We start from the raw sequence: 21,464 nt of genomic DNA on the forward strand, positions 1-21,464 counted from the left end.
TTTTGATTAGCTCTAGGTTTAAGTGACCCAATCACATTGTGCCAAGTGTCAAACCTATATTTAATCTTGATTTTAATCATCTTACATGATTAAAAATATTTGCAAGCTTATGTGTTATGCCATGTGTCACCATCTCATGGTGCCACGTGTCACATCGTGAAATGACCAAAATGCCCTCGTGTCTTAATTTTGAGTTCTTAACCCAAAATAATTATTTTCTTCTTCTAATTAATTTATATCAAATATAAATTAATTAATTAATCTCTATTAATTAATTTCTCATCAATTAAATTCATATTTAAACACTTTAAATATAAATTTAATTTATACTACACATCCAATAATCTAGATTTGGTTTCAAGTCATGCTAGGGACTTTGCAATTTAATTGCAAACCAAATCTATTTAATTAATCAATTAAACTCTTTAATTAATTAATTAAATCATATTTAAATAGGTGATAACTTGTGTATGTGTGTGACTTACTAGGCTCATCACTAATTGGCAATGAGACATGATATCAACTCTTAATATCATCAGAACTCTTTCTTACCATAAATGATTTCTCTAAATCATTTTATGAACCTCATAGACCATGGTTAACACCTAGCATAGCATGCCATGGCCACCCAATTAGTAATAAGATTTACCTTAAATGAACCTATAATCATATGTTACCATGCACTAGAATCTCTCTGTTACAAAATCCCAACTCAAGTTTGAGTCATGGTTTATGTCAAACTCCATTTGCTATGAATATTATGTTCTCTTTTAATTCCAGTTCTTGATTAAAAGATTTTCTCATCGAAACTCTTTCGAATAAATCTATCTGTCTGGCAGAACTTGAAAACATCAAGAACAATTAAATGAACATAGGATTTTATCTCTATTTACTTAGAGGAACAGATTCCTTCTTGATCAACACCTACCTCCATATATAACTAGCGTGAGCCAACACATGCCCATATACCCATACATAGTACAAGTATGAAAGCGATATCAAACTCAAACTACCTATATACAAGATAACTGCTATCTCGTGTCTAAAGATTATATGCACTGATATGATTTATGACAAAACATTGACAAGAGTAAACTCCATGTGCTTGTCATAAGTGTCACTGGTTCGGCCTACTTATCATTTATAAGTGCCTATCATGTTTGTTATATGGCATGAGACTCACCATTCCATCTTATTTATATCTCATATAAATAACTTGGGAACAAACATGAATACAATCTTTCTGGATAAGTCATGTCCTTATTATGAAGTATCCTCGATTGTGAACCTATTTATGATACTTTGTGCTAGAAATATTGTCACTCATATTCTTAACAACTTAAGAATAATATTTCTAACAAAATATCAATGGACCTTTTCTATTACACATAAATATATTATGTAAACGGAAAAGTGGAAATGCCTTTTATTATTAAAAATATGTACAAGATACATACTAAATGATATGCTCTAGGGCATACTACTAACAATCTCCCACTAGCACTAGAGCCATTCATTACAATATCTTAGACCTATCTTCTCAAGATGTCGGTCTAACTGAGTCTGTGATAAAGGCTTAGTGAATGGATCAGCTGAATTTTTCAGCTGATGTTATTTTTCTGCATGGCTATATCGCCTTGCCCAACTATATCTCTGATAATGTGGTAGTGCCTTTCTATGTGTTTGGATTTTGGTGAGACCTTAGTTCCTTAGCTCAGTATGATCGCTCCATTGTTGTCACGGTGTAGTGGGCTAACGACTCAATGGAAGGAACTCTGTAAGTTCTCACGAACTTCTTTATCCAAACATCTTCCTTTGCGACATCGATGCGACAATATACTCGACCTCGATAGTGGAATCTGCGATCGTGCTCTGTTTGGAACTCTTCCAACCGATTGCACCTCCATTACAAATGAACACATATCTAGAGGTAGACTTTCTATCATCGATATCTGATTGGAAATCAGAATCAGTATAACCATCCAATTGCAAGTCTCCACCTCCATAAATCAAGAATAAATCCTTAGTTCTTCTTAAGTACTTAAGAATATTCTTGTGACTATCGATGTTCCAAACTGGATTGGATTGATACCGCTAGTCAAACTAACGACATATGCGATATCAGGCCTAGTACACAACATTGCATACATTAAACTTCCAATAGCCGAAGCATATGGAATCTGGCCATCTTATCTCTTTCTTGGATGTCTTTGGAGACATCTCTTTAGAAAAGGTGGATACCATGTCTCACTGGTAACAATCCTCTCTTGGAATCAAGCATGTTAAACCTCTTTAACACCTTTTTCCAAGTATAGACTTTGGGATAAACCAATTATTCTTTTCGCTCTATCTCTATAGATGCGAATCCCAATAATATAGGTTGCCTCCCCTAAGTCTTTCATGGAGAATGTATTTGACAACCATACCTTTATAGTCGTCAACATACCTGTATCATTACCCATCAACGATATGTCATCCACATATAAGACAAGGAAAGTGATAGCATCACTAACCTTCTTATATACACATGGCTCATCCTCATTTTTGATAAAACCAAAAGATTTAATGGCTTCATCAAAACGGATGTTCCAACTCCTCGAAGCTTGTTTCAACCCATAAATGGATCGCTTTAGCTTGCATACCTTGGAACCATCTTGGGATTCAAATCCCTTAGGTTGTTCCATGAAAATGTTTTCTTCAATGTATCCATTGAGAAAGGCTGTTTTGACATCCATCTGCCAAATCTCATAATCATAGTATGCAGCTATTGCTAATAAAATCCGAATTGATTTAAGCATGGCAACAGGCGAGAAAATCTCCTCATAGTCTATTCCTTGCCTTTGGCGAAACCCTTTCGCTACTAGCCTTGCCTTATAGGTCTCTACCTTTCCATCAAAACTAATTTTCTTCTTGAAAACCCATTTGTTCCCTATAGGTACAATACCTTCAGGTGGGTCAACAAGATCCCAAACTTGATTCTTATACATGGAATCAATCTCGGATTTCATAGCATCAATCCATTTTGAAGAGTCTATATCTGATATAGCTTCTTCATAGGTAAGTGGATCATCTCCATGATCTACTTCTTCATGAGTAGACAACTCTTGTTCTTCTTCACGAAGAAAACCATATCTCACTGGTGGGTGAGATACCACAGTTATTCTACGAGGAACAGTGTAGATGTTTCATCAATGGGTATAGGTTGACTAGATGGATCTATATCCATCGATCGATGGTTGGTCGAAATTCTCCAATTCTAACTCTATTTGCCTTCCTTTGCCTCCTTCTTGAACAAATTTGTTCAAGAAATGTGGCATCTCTACTTATCACAACCTTTTGTGAAGTAGGCAAATAAAAATAATATCCAAAACTATCTTTTGGATATCCAACAAATCGACCTTTTTCTGATTTGGTCTCCAATTTATCAGTGTTCAGCTTTTTGATATAAGCTGGACAACCTCAAATCTTAACATGCTTAAGACTTGGTTTTCTTCCATGCCATATCTCATAAGGTGTGGAAGAAACTAATTTTGATGGAATCCTATTCAGAATATATAAAGCTGATTCTAATGCAAATCCCCAAAAGGAGATTGGCATATCAGTATAGCTCATCATACTACGTACCATATCCAATAGGGTACGATTTCTTCTTTCAGATACACCATTCAGCTGTGGCGTTCCTGGAGGAGTCAGCTGAGAAACAATGCCATGCTCTCTCAAGTATTCATCAAATTCAGTACTCAAATATTCACCTCCACGATCTGATCGAAGAGCTTTAATATTTTTTCTTGTTTGATTTTCTACTTTAGATTTAAATTCTTTGAACTTTTCAAAGGATTCATGTTTGTATTTCATCAAATACAAATACCCAAACCTTGATTTATCATCAGTAAAGGTAATAAAATAATGAAAGCCCCCTCTAGCCATTTCTTTAAACGGACCACATACATCACTATGTATTAGTTCCAAAATATTTTCAGCTCTTAGCCCTTGTCCAACAAAGGGTGATCTAGTCATTTTGCCTTGAAGGCAAGATTCACAAGTTGGAGTAGGCTCAGAGCCCAATGAGGATAGAATCCCCATTTTCTCCAATTTTGCAATCCTATCTTCTGCAACATGACATAACCTTAAGTGCCAAATATATTTTGAACTTGAGTTGGTTTTCACCATGGCATTGCATTCATTCAGATTGCTATACTCTGGCCAGTGGAAACACTTTCTTACTGGCAATGGAAACACTTTCCTATTGGCAATTGAAACACTTTCCTTTGCCTCCATCAGCTTTAGTCTTCCTTTTCTGTTTAGCTATTTTCTTGGAAGGACCAGGAATCTGAAGTTTCTTTTTCTTATTGCCCTTCTTCTTGTTGGACTTTCCAGCAGAAGAAGATGCAATCAAAGCTACCTCTTTTCCTTTATTGCTGCATATTCTTTTGGGCAATAACCAACATGTTGAGTAATTCAGCTAAGGTGCATTCCTGTTTAGTCATATGGAAATTTGTCACAAAATTCCCAAAAGACTCAGGAAGGGACTGAAGGATCAAATCCGTTTGTAGTTGGAAATCCATGTTGAAGTCAAGATGTTCCAACTGCTCAATCAGCCGAATCATCTTGTGGACATGATCCCCAACATTCTGTCCCTCAGACATCCTCATACGGAATAACTGTCTAGATATCTCATACCTAGCATTCCTGCTGTGCTCACCATACAACTCTTGTAGGTGAAGGAGGATCTCACTCGCACTCTGCATGTTCTCATGTTGCTTCTGTAACTCATTACTCATAGAAGCAAGCATGTAACACTTAGCTCTCATATCATGCTCCTTCCACTTGTCCAAAGTTTCATGTTCCTCTTGTGTGGCCTCTGGAGGTAAGGGACCAGGAACATTTGAATCTAGAACATATCCTATATGTTCAAGGTTGAGACAAGTTTCAAATTTCTTAGCCAATCGCATGATTAGGTCCTGTCAACCTGTTGTGATCAAGTATGCTTGCAAGGATATTGGATGGTGGTGGTTGTTTTGTGCTCATTATTATCAGAAAATTAATTGCAGAAATAACCAGATTAATTAGTAAATGTATCATGTAATTAACCAAAATGATTATGGTCTTTTAATCAAATTGGTCCTCCCACTAACTTAGCGAATCCTACACTTCCAAAGTAGAAAACGGAAATCCTAGTTGGATGGATTTCTAGTGGGTGATTGAATTCTTATAATTCTATTGATCATCCTCAGGTACATCCATTATTGGAATTACAATAAACTATAAGTGAGCAACTCCTTGCCCATCACATCTCATGTGAGGTTCAATCCTTTACTAGCCCCTAATGCTCAAAATCTCGGTACATCCAATATTGACTTATCTTGCATTAGTTAAGTTGATCCCATTGAGCCGATAATTATGCAAATAATTTTAATGTCCTCAGTACATCCAATATTGGCCACCAAACCATTTACATATTTACAACATCTCATGCTTAACAATTATTCTTAAGAAAATCTCTTAAATTAATTGCATCTCATGCAACTATTTAAAATTTCTTAAAATAATTGCCCCAATGGAGGGCTTATGTTATAATTACTTTAATTATAGCATTTCCAACTTAATCATTTGTTTGGAAGATTTTATAGCCATCCTAATTACTATTAAGGTCTCACTTTGCACATTATCCATTTAGCATGCATATATCATATAATTGCATACATTCCCATACATCTCATGCATTCATGGATAAGCAGTAAATATGGTATGATCATGGACTTTCTAAGGGATTCAATTCTGAGCCACCAAGAATTGAATCAGGGCATTCTAGGTGCATTTCATTCATTCATTTTACAAGAGTTGCTGAAGGAGTACATAATCAACACTTGATATTGAATTCCTCCCACTTTGGTCCCACCAATGCTCTTGACCTCCTTGAACTTCTTGCAATCCAATATTACATAGTAATCCTTGGCATACCAAGGTGAATTTACAAGAACTTAAATAAATGAAATTACAACCCAAAAATATTACAAACTTAATAATACATGCCCAAAATAAATTAAAATAAATTAATTAATTTACAATCCCAAAGAAACATAAAAGAAATAAATCCAATCACATTGGTCTTTTATAGTCCATGATCATCCATCATGCATATCACTATTTAACAATTAAATAAAACATACATACTTAAATTAAATTGAATATCTCATATTCAACTTAAAAATCTAGATTTGAATATGATTCAAATAAATTTAAAAATTCAGATTTGAATCTCATTCAAACAAATTTAAAAATTCAGATTTGAATCACATTCAAACAACTTCAAAAATTCAGATTTGAATCACATTCAAACATTTTTTAAAAAATCAGATTTGAATCACATTCAAATATTTCTTAAAAATCAGATCTGAATTTTATTGAATCAATTTTAAAAATCAGATTTAAATATGATTCAAACAACTTTAAAAATTCAGATTTGAATCTAATTCAAACAACTTTTAAAATTCAGATTTTAATCAAATTCAAACATTTTTAAAATTCTGATTTGAATCATAATTTAATTGTGTGATTAAAACAACTAATTAAACACTTTAATTAGTCAAAGAATAGGCCTTAGATCATCCAACAAATGCAGAATTAAAAGCCAAACCTAGAATCACCCATGGAACCATTGTTGCCACCAATGGTGGCTTCTCCATGTGTGACGCCACATCTCATGATCCAACCAGCAATGAATCTCTGGATCTCATGATCAAACACACAATTAAATTATATAATCAACAATCTAAATGGCAAATATAGTGGCTCTGATACCAATTGAAGGCAGGCGTGAAAAACACAAGATTATACCATTGAATTCAAAAATTTTCACCTAGGGTCACATGCACCATGCAAGATTTATTTTTATCTATTTAATTTCAATGATAAACAACATATTAAAACTCTTTTAATATGTTTTTTGATCTGTATTTGCCATTTAAGATTTTAAAATTAATCAGATTAATTTTAGAACCTAGATTAAATCAAGAACGATTACACTAACCTCTTGATGTCTTTGCGCGTGTCTGCGCCTTTGAGATTCATCTTCAGGACACCAGATGTTGTCCCTCTAGCTTGTCCACACCAAGAACACATATGGCAGCCCTTGAACAGCTTCTAAAGCCTTTTCTATTAATTAGAAATTCAAGTTCTGCCTTTTAAGAGATTAGAGATGTAAACAGGACACCAGAAACAATTTCTAGTGTTCTTAATTCAAGAGATTGATGGCTAATCTCTTTGAATTGATGAGAGATGAAGAAGAATGGCTGGAGAGGCTCAAAGTGGCGTGACATATGAGAGGAGAGGCTGCTGGTTATGTTTTCTTTTCATAACCCCACTTAAATAGCTAGGTTAACACATTAAACCCTAGCCACATGTCACCTTTTGATTAGCTCTAGGTTTAAGTGACCCAATCACATTGTGCCAAGTGTCAAACCTATATTTAATCTTGATTTTAATCATCTTACATGATTAAAAATATTTGGCAAGCTTATGTGTTATGCCATGTGTCACCATCTCATGGTGCCACGTGTCCTGTAATGAAATGACCAAAATGCCCTGTGTCTTAATTGTGAGCTCTTAACCCAAAATAATTATTTTCTTCTTCTAATTAATTTATATCAAATATAAATTAATTAATTAATCTCTATTAATTAATTTCTCATCAATTAAATTCATATTTAAACACTTTAAATATAAATTTAATTTATACTACACATCCAATAATCTAGATTTGGTTTCAAGTCATGCTAGGGACTTTGCAATTTAATTGCAAACCAAATCTATTTAATTAATCAATTAAACTCTTTAATTAATTAATTAAATCATATTTAAATAGGTGATAACTTGTGTATGTGTGTGACTTACTAGGCTCATCACTAATTGGCAATGAGACATGATATCAACTCTTAATATCATCGAACTCTTTCTTACCATAAATGATTTCTCTAAATCATTTTATGAACCTCATAGACCATGGTTAACACCTAGCATAGCATGCCATGGCCACCCAATTAGTAATAAGATTTACCTTAAATGAACCTATAATCATATGTTACCATGCACTAGAATCTCTGTTACAAAATCCCAACTCAAGCCGAGTCATGGTTTATGTCAAACTCCATTTGCTATGAATATTATGTTCTCTTTTAATTCCAGTTCTTGATTAAAAGATTTTTCTCATCGAAACTCTTTTCGAATAAATCTATCTGTCTGGCAGAACTTGAAAACATCAAGAACAATTAAATGAACATAGGATTTTATCTCTATTTACTTAGAACAGATTCCTTCTTGATCAACACCTACCTCCATATATAACTAGCAGGAGCCAACACATGCCCATATACCCATACATAGTACAAGTATGAAAGCAGATCAAACTCAAACTACCTATATACAAGATAAGCTGTGCTATCTCGTGTCTAAAGATTATATGCCTCGATATGATTTATGACAAAACATTGACAAGAGTAAACTCCATGTGCTTGTCATAAGTGTCACTGGTTCGGCCTACTTATCATTTATAAGTGCCTATCATGTTTGTTATATGGCATGAGACTCACCATTCCATCTTATTTATATCTCATATAAATAACTTGGGAACAAACATGAATACAATCTTTCTGGATAAGTCATGTCCTTATTATGAAGTATCCTCGATTGTGAACCTATTTATGATACTTTGTGCTAGAAATATTGTCACTCATATTCTTAACAACTTAAGAATAATATTTCTAACAAAATATCAATGGACCTTTTCTATTACACATAAATATATTATGTAAACGGAAAAGTGGAAATGCCTTTTATTATTAAAAATATGTACAAGATACATACTAAATGATATGCTCTAGGGCATACTACTAACAATTCCTTCCTTAAAGCTTGCCTACTCAACTTGGGGAAGATATTGGCAACAATAAAAACAAGATTTGGTGAAGTTTTAACAAGCTCCAAAAGTGATAAGTGTCCAAATCCTCTCCCTTGCTTTAGTAAACCTTGTGTTTAGGTTGAGGTGAGTATTTTGGTGAAGAGAAATGAAGAGAATAATGAGATATGTAATTGTCCATTTTCGACAGCCATGAAGATTTGTTGTATTTGAGTTTTTCTTACCTTTAATGGATGGGAATTAAGGTTGATTAACTCAAATGGAAGATGTAGTAAGTTAAAATCCAAGTATGTGCATGTTAGTGCTTGAATTAAGGGTTTGAAATGGGACCTTGATGCTTTGGCAAACTACTGTGTTTGGCAGCCTATAATATCATGAATTTGTGTGTGTGAATATGAAGTTTATTAATGAAATATGATAGTATTAAATTGTCGGCAGCATGTGTAATTGATATTAAAGTATGAGTATAAGAAAGTGTATATGTAATATTGATATTGAGATATGTTGAATTTTGGTGGAAGTGAATGTTGAACTTGAATGGTGTATTGTGTGCATTAAGCACTTGAGTGTTCTACCAAAAATGTTTGCTGTAATTGTGTACAATATATATAGAAGTGCCATTGATTGAATATTGAAGTATTGGAAGGAGGAGGATTGTCAAAATTGGAAGTGCGATTTTTAAATGCAGGTTATGTGTTGTTGGCAGTACTAAAATTAGGTCATAAGTGCCAAACTGTGAACCCAATTGGTATGAAGCCAATGGGGGTGAAACTAGACACCAAATAGGCCAACTTTTATGTAGAAATGTTGCCAAAATTCTGCCTAGAAACTGACCTTAAAAATAACCAAATCCGGAATGGCAACCTTGCAACCCAGATTTTTGACCATATAAACAGTAATCATTAGGATGACCATAACTCACTCAAAACAAGTCCAATTGACCTGAAATTTTTACCATGGATAGCATAAACATAGAGATACAATTCTTATGAAGACACAAAAGCCTATAAATGTCCAGAACCAAGTCAAATAGCTTGCACAAGTTCGGGTACCAAAACTGCCAGAACTAAAAGTGACCTAAAATTGACCAAATTTTGCACTAAAGGTGCAATCTGTCCAGCTTTAGTAAATTTACCATATCTTGGTCTATACAACTTAGAATGACCTGAAATTTTGCCCCGAGTGCAATAAGACATAAAGCTACAATTTTGCTTCTTTGACCAGAAGCTAAAAAGCAAGAAAAATAAGACTTTAAGCTAGACTAATCTAGCACACAAAAATTGAGAATTTGACATTTACATACAATGATGCTTGAAGCAATTTGGCAATGAATGCCAACATGTAAAAATGGTAAATTGTACTATACTGGTAGCATATTGAATTACAATTTGTGACATGTTGATGCTAGAAACAACTTATCCATAGTACCTAAACAGGTCAACATATGCATTGACTTATGAATTACATAATAGCTAGTAAACTCTAAAAAATTGAAGAATTAAACAATTAATTTATAATGTGCCCTAGTTTGCCTAGTTGACTAGTTTGGATAGGTTGGCATGCCAATAGGATTCTGACAGCTGTTCTGTAAATGGCTTCATGCCATACTGTGTTTTTACGGCTTATTATGCCGCACTGTGACTTTAATAGCCTACGGCTATACGTATTGTGTTATTATACTTGGCTTATCGCCTGATTGACTATATGGCTTTTTAGCCACACTATTTGCACACTGGAAGACACTTTGTGACTGATGGTGTGACGGCCTGAGGTATTAGCTACCCAGTGCCAGTATATCCATTTATCCAGTCTGGTCAGTACATAGGCTACACGGGCAGTTAATTTAAGCACTATTAAATTCAAATAGCTAAATCCAGTCTTCTGACATACAGCACTACCAAAATTAGCAAATATTGAAATGTTAACAAATAAAGGTAGAATCAACAATTGTAAAGAATACCGATGTCATAAATTCAATTAATTTATTTTAGTATATATTTCTTTATATTTGGCACCACTAAGCAAAATTGCTTAGCGCATTGCTTTTGTAATGCGTAGGTATTGGAGACACAGCTGGGGAGCCTAGTAGACCTACGACTGGGTGAGACATCTGATCTGCACAGGAGTCTAGAGTCATCTGTACTGCATTGCATACATGGTAGGATATAGGATATCTTGTATTTTATACTTCTATTGTATTTGAAATTCGGCCCTGTATTTTGTAATATTTTGTACATATTAAATAACATGGAGAGTATCTGAATGTATTTAAGTTATAATGGATTGTATTTTAAAACTATTTACATATTGTAAAAATCAATAGACTATATTGAAATATTAAGACTGTGAAATAGTTGAGATTTTGTTATTATCATATTGAATTGTTTTTAACAGGTTTGGAAGGACAGTTTGTCCGAAATATAGATAGCACGTTGCCAAATTTTTATTACCATTTTTGAAACACTAATTTTATTAAAGTATGAAAATAGTATCAGCATGATATGAATATTACATAAAAGACTTCTTAAAATCAAATTGAGTTCAGAAAATGAAATAATCACAGAGTAAGTGTTCTGGCACGCCATGTAGCACGCCTTGCTTGGCTATACTGTAGACGAGTGAGGGGTGTTACAATGAACATAGATGAGTTCAAGGCCATCTTCAGCTTTGAGAGCTCCGGCCACTAGGAGATCCCTAGGAACCGCATGCTCTACAACAATATCAACTTCTAGAGTTCCATTGCCCCGAACACGGAGCCGTATAACTCCAGCAAGTCCAAATCCATGGGCATCAAAAGTCCAGCCCTGCGCTATATTTATCGGTTCGCCGCCCACACCATCATGGGCTGTGGCAACAACCATGGCATTGTAAACGCTAACAAGCTATTCTTCTTATAGTGTATAGTCACCAGACAGTGCTGCAGCATCGGCTTGACCTATCAAGGCAAAATCCTAGCATATGCTTGTTGAAGAAATGATTAAGGCATTCTTTGATATAGCCTCACTAAGCCTTAGCCACCCCTAATTAAAATGTATATCCCTTGTAGCCAACTTGAAGCCTATATTTATCCCTTAGATTTTTCCTTATTTACCCATATTATTTACCTAGCCCCTAGCCTAAACACATACGTACCCTTTTGAGGAAGCTGAATGCATAAGTAAAGAGTATATTAAAGTGCAAAAATAAAATGGAGAGAGGATGTAGAATTCAAGAAAGAGTGCAAGTGTGCAATTGAAATCAAAGAAAAAATTTGCCTTTCCAACCCAGCAAAAGCAATGAGTTTGGGGGAGAGAGGACAAAAGGGACATAAAAAAAAAGAGAGAAAATAAAAGAAGTCCCAAGATAAGTATAATGGAAGCATGCTTGGCACTATAAAAAGCTAAAAACCCCTTCTCTCCATATAAAATCAATGGAATAAATTTAGTATACTTGATATTTTATGCATAGATGCTATCCTCATATTTGCATTCCCTAAAAATCTTTCATTGGCAACCAAGTCATTATTCCCTTAGCCCCATTACAACCCTTTTTAAAGACCTTTTGATCTTTTAAAAGTGCATGTTATATTAGTGGAGATAGAAAATTGAGATATGCCTATGGAGTTGGAATTGAATTACTTCTTCACAATTACTCACAAAAGAGGTAATTTTGGGGAGTTAGTGTTTCTCAAATCTATCCTGATAAAACAGGTTAATTGTGACTCATTAATGGCCTTGCAAAGAGGAATAATCAGTTAAAGCACCATGAAAGGTGGTGAAGTTCTAAACAGGCAGCTATTAGAACCCTTATGCCTTGAAAGAGGGAAATTGGTATGAAGGTTGGAGGAGTTAAATTCTATGCTTATTAAATTATTGGTTATATTCCTAAGTATCCCCTGAAATGTGTTTTAAAACAGAGTTTTTGCTTTGCTTGAGGACGAGCAAAAGTTTAAGTTTGGGGGTATTTGATACTATCTCATAGCATTTAGGCAAGTATTTTCATGTATAGTAGTTGATTTCATTAGTTTTTGTAATTTCTATTGTCAAGCCCTTAATTCCATGTTTTCTGCATCATTTCAGGTGTTTGGGTGAAGCCCCATAATATAGTAGTACAAAAGGAAGCTTGGAGAGGTCAAGAGATTGAATATTCCTGCTGATACAAAGTACACGAGTCGTGTAAACCAAGCCCCAGACCCATGTAACTTTCTGTCAGAAGAAAACTAGATAGCCAATGGAGAAACAAAAGTACACGGGTTATGTAATTAGACCTATGTAATCTGCAAGGACCCATGTAAGTCTCTGTCGGGCATAAGCTTGAAGAACCTTATGGGAACAACAGTACATGGCCCGTGTAACTAGTTCCGTGTAGTTAGCACAGACCCGTGTAACTCTCTATGCCCAAGCAAGATTCCGCAGTTCCACTCCAGTAAGTTACATGGCCCTACATGTCGGGATCCGTGTAGTGACACACGGGCTGTGTACTATGTGGCAGCCAGTTTTATAACTCGAATTCCCCTCTTGTTTTCTGATTCAAATGAGACTCCTGAAGCCTTTTGGACTCAAAATGACCTAACCCTAGAACAACCATTATAAATAGAAGAGAAAACATCAGAAAAAGGGCTCGTGCTCTCGCTCTCTCTCTCTTTTATCTTTTGACAGCACTTTTAGGAGTTTTAGAGAAACTCACATTCTACAGCCGTATTAAGGAGAAGAATATTAGTATCAAGGGGAGTTTTCCAGTCGAAGTCCCATAAGATCAAAGCTACAAACTCTCTTCGGTTCCTTCATTCCATCTCCTTAAACGGATTTTTATTATTCTATTTCTTCTATATAATTTCTTTTTATTGTCTTTACTTTTTATCATGATGTTTGTTGAACTCACCATGAGTGAGTGGTTTTTATATTCTGGAATTGGAAGAGTAATGCTTGTAATTATTGTTATGGATAAACATTAAATTTTGTTTACTGGATTTGAGATTTATTCCTTGATTTAATTTCTTGTGATCTTAATGCATGCTATGTGCTGGTACCCACTTAGTCATGATTGTAGATGTTAATTGAAGGACTAAAAGGTGAAGATTAATATTAGAAAATCAAGATCTTGAACCTAGGAATTCTAACTTAGGCATAGGCTGATACCTTTGTGGAACTTCAAAATTAGTCAAAGATCTTAAAGGGTTTTAATTAATTTAATCACCACGAAAGTAGGGTTTAAGTTAATTAGAATACACCCTAGGTATCTTGAGAGAGGACTTAGGATGCCCTAGGACTGATTTCCATCAAGGCAAATAATTCTCAAAACTAGTAAATAAATAAGATAACATCCATAGCAAGATTCAGGTGTGAAATCTTAATTCCGAAATTGTTCCAAAATAGATTACTTCATTTTAAGTTTACCATTCTAGTATTTAAGGTTAACAAACTTCATTCCCTAAGTATTCGATAGCCTAGACAGTCAAAATTACTGTGTAGATTGGTACTTGCTAAACAAATTCCTCATGGGAACGATACTATACTAATCACTTTATTACTTGTTAACAATCCGTGCACTTACAGGTTTGTAAAACTAGCGAAACAGCTGCAGAAATGAAGGATTCACCATTACTCATCAATTTCCTCAATTTTCTTAGCATATCAACTTATCCCAAACTCAAAACAAGAATTAAAGAAGAAAAATGAGACTATTAAGCACTAACCTCTTTGTTCCCTTTCTTGAGCTTGTTAAAACCTTGAAATTTTTCCTTCCTTTTGCTGCTTATAGTCTTCCCATGGTGTAAGGATCAATTTTAATGAAGGCACTTTATGATTTCATGTGGAAAATGGTGGGATTTTAAGCTTGAATGAACACTTCCATGGAGAAAATTGAGAAAAGGGATTCGGCCATGGATGGAAGAGTGAAGAAGATGAAGTTGTGAAGTGGTGGGATTTGTCTCTACATGCCTGTTTATACCCCCACTGAGTTATTTAATCATTATAATAATTAAGGTTTTCATAATTCTAAATAATCCCCCCATTACTCTTTAATTACATTACACATGTAATTTCAATTTTTTATGGGATTTTCAAAATTTAATACTACTTATTTTTAATGGACATTTAGGTCAAAAGTCAACTCTAGGTGCCAAATGACCAAAATGCCCCTCTTCGTGTTATAGTCGAACTTTCAGTAATTTCAATTTAATCCCTAATCCGACGATTCCTTTAACTTTCATGTTCATCGGTACCGATTAACTAAATTTTCTTTGATATTTTTAATGTCATTTGTACTTTTGTAAACTTTTAATTATGTTCCAAAAATTATTTCTCGGGGTTCCTCACGTGTCTGGGGTCGTCAACTATCTACGCAGTGACTTCCCGGTGCGGTCACCCATCGATAGAACCGCAACTCATTTAACCTAGTTACATTTCATCTCTTTTATTTTTTTCTTAATTTTTCTTATATTTTCTTATCATGTATTCCATCATTTTATGTCTCCTCACTATCATTTAAGTGTAGATCCTGGCATTCTGACTGTCCGAATAGATGTTAGTCGTCGGAATAATAGAACGTACGGACTACCTACGGTGAGAGTGTTACACCACTCCCATTCTAATGTGAGATGAGTTTTTTATCTTTCAGGGACCTTTTCAGTAACACCCTCACCATAGGTAGTCCGTACATTCTAGTGCTCCAACGACTAACGTCTGCTCGGACAGTCAGAATGCTGGGAGCTACATCTAAATGATAGTGAGGACACATAAAATGATGAAATAAATAATGAGAAAATACAAAAAAAAATTAAGGAAAAATAAAAGGCATGAAATGCAATTAGGTTAAAAGAGCCGTGTCCCAAACTCGCGAGAAACTTTACGAAATAATTTTTAAGGTTTAATTAAAAATTTACCGAGGTGTAAATGACATTAAAAATGTCAAGGAAACTTTAGTTAATTGTTAAAAGTGAAAATAAAAATTTAAAACAAACACTGTGAAAATTTAAGGAATTGTCCGATCAGTAATTTCGAAAAAGAGAGACTTTAACCCGAAGAAGGGAATTTTAGTCATTTGACACTTAAAATTGACTTTTGACCAAAAAGTCCATTAAAAATTAGTGATACAAAAATTTAGAAAACTCCATAAAACCCCCATGAAAATATGAAATTACATTAGTGCAATTAAGGGAACTTAAGTGGGGTTAATTAGAAATTTTAAAACCTTGAATGTTCTATTATAAACAAGGGTTAGTGAGGGGTGTAAAAAGGAGAGAAATGGGTGGAAAAAGCTTAAAAAGAAAACTCACCTCTCCCTCATTTCTCACTTAGCCGAACCCTAGCCTCACTTCCCCTATTGATTCTTTCACCTTGCATGCTCCATTCTTGCTGTCGTAAGGTGTTTTGCGGTCGCCTGAACGAACCCTCACTGAAGTGGGAAAGAGTGAGGAGTCGCCACTTTAATTTTGAGGGAAACTAAAGAAAACCATTTGTGAAAATAAATTTAAATGAAACCACTTCAAGACAGAGATTCCAGGTTCGGGGTCCGTAAACGGGTGGGGAAGGTGTTAGGCACCCCACCTCGTCACTTAATAAGGGTAAGTAGATTTAATTTTGCATTAGTTAGGAAGGCTTGAATGGACATGTTAATCCTTTTGACTAAAGGAACATTTGATTTTTCACTAGATTTGGATCACCCAGATACATAAGTAAATGAGACAACCTTAGTGAGTTACTGTTGTATGTTAATTTTATTTTAAAGGAATATTTTATTAAAATTTTAATTTAAGAATCGGCTAAGAACTCTTCTCCGAACTCTTTTATATTTAGTATAATTCTGAGTTGAGACCGGATAAGAACTCTCCTCCGATTTCTATTTAATATTTATTAAAATTTTGAGTTGAGACCGAATAAGAACTCTCCTCCGATCTCTATTTAATATTTATTAAAATTTTGAGTTGAGACAGGATAAGAATCCTCCTCCGATCTCTATTTAATATTTATGAAAATTTTGAGTTGAGACCGGATAAGAATCCTCCTCCGATCTCTATTTAATATTCATTTAAAATTTTGAGTTGAGAACGGATAAGAATCCTCCTCCGATCTCTATTTAATATTCATTAAAATTTTGAGTTGAGACAGGATAAGAACTCTCTTCCGATCTCTATTTAATATTCATTTAAAATTTTGAGTTGAGACCGGATAAGAATCCTCCTCCGATCTCTATTTAATATTCATTAAAATTTTGAGTTGAGACCGGATAAGAACTCTCTTCCGATCTCTATTTAATATTCATTAAAATTTTGAGTTGAGACCGGATTAGAACTCTCCTCCGATCTCCTTTGAGTACTTATTTTAAATTTTAAGTTGAGACTGGATAAGAATTCTCCTCCGATCTCTTTTAAATTAACAGGAGCCTGAATGGGATCTTTCCGATCTCCCGAATTTTAATTTCAGCTACATGTCATAAGGACCTAAAGCTAAGGATTCTGGCGTTCAAAGGTGCTGGGGATAAGGCTTCTTTTAACTAATTGGTATTTTGTGACTAAATAAGGGAAGCCGGACTGAATTTTGTTGACCTCCCCTAAGGTCACTTTACTAGTATCCTATCTGTACCCTTTTACTTATCTGAGTTTCGATTTTTATTCTGCCTTATGGCATTATGCTGGGTCGCTTCCCATGTCAGCCTAGTGATTCATTCTTGCTATTTCCCTGACGTGTTATTTAGACCCTCTTTTTCCAAAGAGACACTTTAAACACAGTTATCTACATTTTGTCTAGCTGCTTCTACATAACTCAGGGCTAGATGGCTTGTGTTCAGAAATAATAAAGATTAACAAAAGTGTGGGTTAGCCAACACGGGAGTAGACTAGAGCATATCTTCCCTTTGTATTTTTTTTTAGCGTGACATGAACTTAAAGAGAACAACAGGCATAAGAAAGAGGACAAAAGGAAATACGTAAAACGAGAAATAGACTTAAAAAAATGGCGATATTAACACTGACCTGTAGGGAATCGAGTCTATTGAACTAATTACAGAATCGCGAAAAGTAGCAAAATTGCAGGCTGGCGGTCGGAGGACTATGATTCACCTCGAAATGAAGTATTCTTTGTTAAAGTGTAAACATGTCAAAATAAACAAGCTTGAGTGAGTTGAGCTTAGACAATATGAATGGAAATAGAGGATAACAAAGACAGAAAGTGAGAGTGCCACAGGATAATGAACTAACTGAAAATGAAAAATTTCAGTATTCAAGAATCCCTTTTGCAAGAAAACACTTCAGAAAACTAGTTTCAAAAGTTTTTTCTACGAAAACTCCAAAAAGAAAAATAGCAGAGTAACAAACCGAATTAAGTTTCAGAGTTATTCTGCTATAGTTACTACCTCTTGTCTATATTTTTTTTGTCCCCTTGAACAGTTTTCAGGCAGGTATTTATAGGAATCGGGTGCTCCTCATGAAGGGTCAGGATTTATTTTGAGGGAGATGGAGGGTCTGGATTTTGAAGGACATGATCGGATGCTTGAGAATTAAAGAGAACCAAAATGAACGGCTGAGATTATTCTTCAGAATATTTGTCCTTTTCTTCTTTCAATCTGACGGTCTCAAATCCTCTTGTCCGGAACGATCTGAGGGCTAAGAGCGAAAGACGCTGGTCTTGTCGTCTTCTCTCTTGATCCAAGGGTTCCGGGTTTGTCCTTACAAGTGAGATCAACGGTGGAGATTGGGATGTACACGACTGTCATGACATACCCTGGCACCTGTCAGTATTGCGGGCGATTCTTAGGCGTGTGGTGGAGATCTCGTCTGCCACGCTTTAACTACCTCAGCTCTGATTCTGACGACGGTTATTTGGGATTTGTCTTATTCTTTTTGCCTTCCGATCCCTCCCACGCTCCTATTCCGATCTCTCATGCTGATCCCCCATCTTCCGATCTCTATTATTTCAATCCCTAGAGATCGCCCAAATGATGTAATCCGCTCTAAAAGTCAATTCTCATCTTGTTATTATTGCATTGATTATTTTCCGATCTCTGATGTGTTTATCCGATCTGGTTCCTAACTGAACAACCCTTAACTGATCCACAATTCGAAACATTTATCTTAATATGCCGATCTCTAATTAGCCGTTCTCTTTATGGAATTTGGAGTGTTCGAGATACGTGTCAGAACAGCTGACGAATCCCGTTAACCGATGCATTGCTTGGGACACCGTGAGCATTAAATGCTCGGACGAGTATAAATAGGGGTAAAGGGTTAGCCATTTGCTCCTGTATGTCATTTTCAGTCTCTTGCTCATAACTTCAAAGTTCTCTCGTTTTCTCAAGTTCTTCCGACTCCATTCAAGCTCCGGTAAGGGTTTTAATCCTTCTTTTAGCTTTAAGTTCTTTGTTTTCCTTAAAAATGAGCGGCGCCGAAGGTCAGAGAGCGGCAAGCCCACCTTCCGTCCATGTTTCATGGTCGTCTGATGAAGTAGAGGTGGTTGGTCCAAGCGCACGACCAGAACCTTCTAGGGTCTCCGCTCCAGCTCGGGGGCGAACCGCACCATCAAGGCTTGTACCTTCCTCAGGGAGGGAGAATCTTCCTATGGACGAGCTGCCATCGATCTTACAAGAAACCGATCTGCAGTCGTTTAGCCAGGAGTACAACATTGAGCCCGATTCATATGAACTTATCCGGTGTCACGGCGATCACCGAGCCGATCACTCCTTTGAAGAGAATGACATGGTTATGGTATACGAGGAACAGTTAAAGGCCGGTCTTCGGTTCCCTCTGGACGACTTCTTCAAGGAGGTCCTAAAATTTCACCGAGTGTGCATTGCCCAAATTCACCCTAACTCGTGGCGGATCTTGGTAGCCTTCCGAGGCCTGTGCCGAGCTAAGGGAATCAGACCTACGGCTAAGGTGTTCGCCGAACTGCACAGGCTGACTCGCCGAAAGGACGACGAGCACTGGTTCTTTTAGGTGAAGCCTCATTGTGGCTCTTCACCGATCTGCCCTCCTCCCTTAAGAATTGGAAGAACCGCTTTTTCATTCTGAGGAGCAAAAATCCGACCTGCTTTGAGGACTTCCCCCGTAGCTGGTGGCACCAGGGGCCCTTGATTCCGAAGCGTATTACCCTGAACAAGGAGGAAAGCCTAATAGTGATGGAGCTGAAGAATCAAGCTGCCACTCAAAAGTACTCCTGTTTAGATGCGGTGACTGCCGGGCTGCATCATTGGACGATGGAGTTGATCAAGGGCGAAAGTCGCGGTCTTCAGCTCTCTGATCTTGGCATTGGTATTTTCTATTTCTCAGATCTTTGGACCTTAGCGATCTCACTGACCTCTTTTTTGTGCACTTATGGTGGGTGGTGAGGGTTCCAGGAAGCGGAAGAAAGAAAGGGAGATTTCCCGGAAGGTGAAAGAGATGAAGCGTTCGGCACTGCTTCAAACACCCGGTCATGAACCTGGGGAGACGCAAGGAGGCCCGTCCCGACCTTCGGGGCCGCCGATCACAGAAGCTGTCCGATCTCCTCCTCAACGGGAAGAGCCGCTTCCACCTCCTTCAGCTGTTCCAAGCACAGAAGGGGGTCGTTCTCGACCTCCTGCGAGGCCCCCTTCTCGTGGCGCTCAAGTGCTGATCGCTTCTCTGGAGAACAACTGGACTGTTCGGGAGAACCCCGATTTTGCCAAAGTCTTGGGGTCTTCCATCTGCCTTCGGGAGGATCGGGATAGACTGTCTCCGGACAATCTTGACGACATCCTAACCCGCTCCATGAGTCTGAATGTAGAGTGCCTGGTGAACTAGCACATAGTTCGGGAAAAGGTGCACTGCCTGGGTAAGGAGGTCGAGAAGAAGGGTCAAGAAGTGGCATCCCTCCGATCCCAACTCTCGTCTGCTCAGGATTACATATCTCGAATTGAGGGGCGCATGAAGTACTATGAAGATAAGTGGCGAGCAGGACTCATGTTCTGGCTGAAAGGGATCATGCCCTTAGAGAAGCCCAGGCGCTCCGGGCCAACGAAGCTGCTCAGGTCGCTCACCTTGCTGAGGAGCTTAAGGCAAAAGATGAAGAGATGGTGACAGGAATAGCGGGAGCTTATGTGAATGCTCACAAAGATCTCTTGGCTGAGCTCCAAAAGCATTACCCAGAAGAGGGCTTCTCTTGGATGGCCGACCTGGCTCCCAGAGGCGAGGAGGAAAGCGAAGAGGAGGCCGAGGATGAGAGAGTAAATGAGCAAAATGTAGATCATGCTGGGGGTGATCCCCCAGCCGAATGACTTGTACAAACTTTTGAAATGAAATGAAGTGGAATGCCCTTTTTTTGTTCGATGAATGGTTATGATTGGAAAATTTCTGAATTATTAAACACTTGATTGTCTGAGTATGTTGAAATAACTGAAAATGATTATTAACCTAAGTGTGAGAGGTCGGAAAACGAGATGAGCATGAGATCGGTAAAGAAGAAATGCTGAACGGAACTTGATTAAAATTGGAAATTTGACTTGAACACTTAAGATCGGAATCCTCATTAAACCGGACCAAAACCTTAGCTCTTAAACTTTTAAAAGGGAGATCGTCAACAAAACTGGTAAGAAAAGATCTAGTTCACTTTGTTTATAC

The sequence above is a fragment of the Hevea brasiliensis genome, chromosome 12 (genome assembly GCF_030052815.1).
Source record: "Hevea brasiliensis isolate MT/VB/25A 57/8 chromosome 12, ASM3005281v1, whole genome shotgun sequence".
NCBI lineage: Eukaryota > Viridiplantae > Streptophyta > Magnoliopsida > Malpighiales > Euphorbiaceae > Hevea > Hevea brasiliensis.